Source organism: Eptesicus fuscus, chromosome 3 (assembly GCF_027574615.1).
Source record: "Eptesicus fuscus isolate TK198812 chromosome 3, DD_ASM_mEF_20220401, whole genome shotgun sequence".
NCBI lineage: Eukaryota > Metazoa > Chordata > Mammalia > Chiroptera > Vespertilionidae > Eptesicus > Eptesicus fuscus.
The window spans coordinates 32,838,880-32,841,321 of NC_072475.1; the positions used below are offsets into that span (position 1 = coordinate 32,838,880).

Here is a 2,442-nt window from a genome sequence, read left to right on the forward strand (position 1 = left end):
TCAGGGTCTTAATTGATAAATCACAGTTTTTGAAATTTAGTTTTCTCAACTCTAGAAGCTGTATTCATGATTTTCAATTGCCTACCGGTGGATATGTGCCCATCTAGCTGCTAACAGAATCACTTGAGGAAATTACAACACAAACACAAAAGGATTCCTGGGCCCCTCTCCAAAGATTCTGATTCAATAGGTCTGTGATGAAGCCCAGGCATCAGCATTTCTTTTAAAAAAATTCTTTATTGTTGAAAGTTTTACATATTCCCCCCAATTGACCTCTCCCCACCCATTCCTGCCCGCCCCCCCCCCCCCCGCACATCCCCCGACCTCCCCTCCTATTGTCTGTGTCCATTGGTTAGGCTCAGACATTGAAAGAGCATCTGGTGATACTTCAGTGCATGAGGTAGATTCACAATGAGTAGGGATGACTGATGTTCACCAGATTGATACTCTGTGCCTGTTGAGTGCTCACAAAACTTTGTGGTCGGGTAGGATTTCAGAGAGTAATCAGGGTGAGTTCAGAAGAGTTCTTTGGGCCCAAACAGAACAAGATTTGGCTGTGTGAAGGGCTCTGCACTGCTCAGGCATGCAAGAGAAAAATGTCCCTTGTCCTAGAGCCACACAACTTAGTCTGTCCCAGATGCTACCTGGAATCAGGTCTCAGCAGAGTGGGGTCAACATTCAGGGCTCCATCAAATCTCAGGGAAGCAATGATGGAAAACGTAATTTGACTGATGAACCTATTCAGGTTAGTATAAATAGGGCGCTCTATCTCAAGGTTTCTATGACGGATGCTAAAGATGGCCTCGCTATCAACCATGAAGGCACAATCAGAGCCCCAGGTAGTGTGGGTGGTAAGGATGGAGTTGTAGGACTCAACTATAGCTGTGGAAACCTGTGGGGCTGGGTAGATGGAGAACTGTAGCTTGGAGTTCTTGCCATAATTGACAGAGAAATGTTCCATCGGCAGGGAGATGAACCCAGAACCAGTTCCCCCACCCAAGGTGTGGAAAACCAGTAAGCCCTGAAGACCTGTGCACTGGTTAGTTTCTGAATTCTGTCCAAGACAAGTTTGATGATTTCCTTACCAATGGTGTAGCATCCATTGGCATAGGTATTGGCAGCATCTTCCTTGCCTGTGATGAGCTGCTCAGATTGGAAGAGCTGGCAATAGGTACCAGTGCAAACTTCATCAATGACTGTGGGTTCTAGGTCTACAAACACTGACCTGGGCACATGATGGCCAGCGCCTCTCACTGAAGAAGGTGTTGAAGAAGTTATCTCCCTCCCACTCCCCAGTGGTCATGTCGCTTGGCATCTGGTCATCAGGCTGGATGTTATGTTCCAGGTGGTAGAGCTCCCAGAAGGCATTGCTGATCTGGACACTAGCCTGGTCAATGTGGATGGAAATACACTCATGCAAGGTTGCTACTTTGCAGCTGCCTTGATGGGTTTGATCCCTGGCCTGGATGGGGTGCATGTGAAAGGCAACCAATCCATGTGTCTCTCTCACATTGATGTTTCTCTAGCTCTCTGTCTCCCCCTCCCCATACTCTCTCTAAAAAAATCAATGGAAAAATATCCTTAGGTTAGGGTAATGTGTTTCCCTGGCTGGATGGCTTGGTTGGTTAGAGCATCTTCTGACTTATCAAAAAGGTTGCAGGTTCAATTCCCAGTCAGGGAACATAATAGGTTTTGGGTTTGATCTCTGGTCTGGGTGTGTGAGGAAGCAATCGTTTGAGATATATATATATATATATACACTGAGTGGCCAGATTATTATGCATTCAAATATCATAATAATCTGGCCACTCAGTGTGTGTGTATGTATATATATATATATATATATATATATATATATATATATATATATATATACATACACACACACACATATATATATATATATATTAGAGGCCCAGTGCATAAATTTGTGCATGTATGGGGTCCAGCCAGCCTGGCCAGCGGGAGGGGACATGGGCGGTTGGCCAGCCTGCCTGCTGGTTGAACTCCTGGTTGAGGGGACAATTTGCATATTTGCCTTTTATTATATAGAATATACACTGAGTGGCCAGATTATTATGTGTTCAGAGATCATAATAATCTGGCCACTCAGTGTATATCCATCTATCTATCTATCTATCTATCTATCTATCTATCTATCTACCATAGATAGATAGATAGATAGATAGATAGATAGATAGATAGATAGATAGATGGATATACACTGAGTGGCCAGATTATTATGACCACCCCATCAGTACTTCGTTGGGCCACCTTTTGCCTTCAATACTGTGGCGATTCTTCTTGGCATTGACTCCACGAGATGTTGAAAGGTGATTCGAGGAATCTGACACCATGCCTGATGAAGAGCACTGTCCAATTCTGTGAGATTTGATGGTTGTGGAACCAGCTGCTTGATGGCTCTTTTAACTTTGTCCCACA

General features: G+C 44.2%; 1 pseudogene; it reads right to left on the reverse strand.

Moving 5' to 3' along the window:
* Window positions 1–329: 329 nt before the first annotated feature.
* Window positions 330–1,296, reverse strand: LOC114231809 (tubulin alpha-1C chain-like; annotated as a pseudogene).
* Window positions 1,297–2,442: the final 1,146 nt, after the last annotated feature.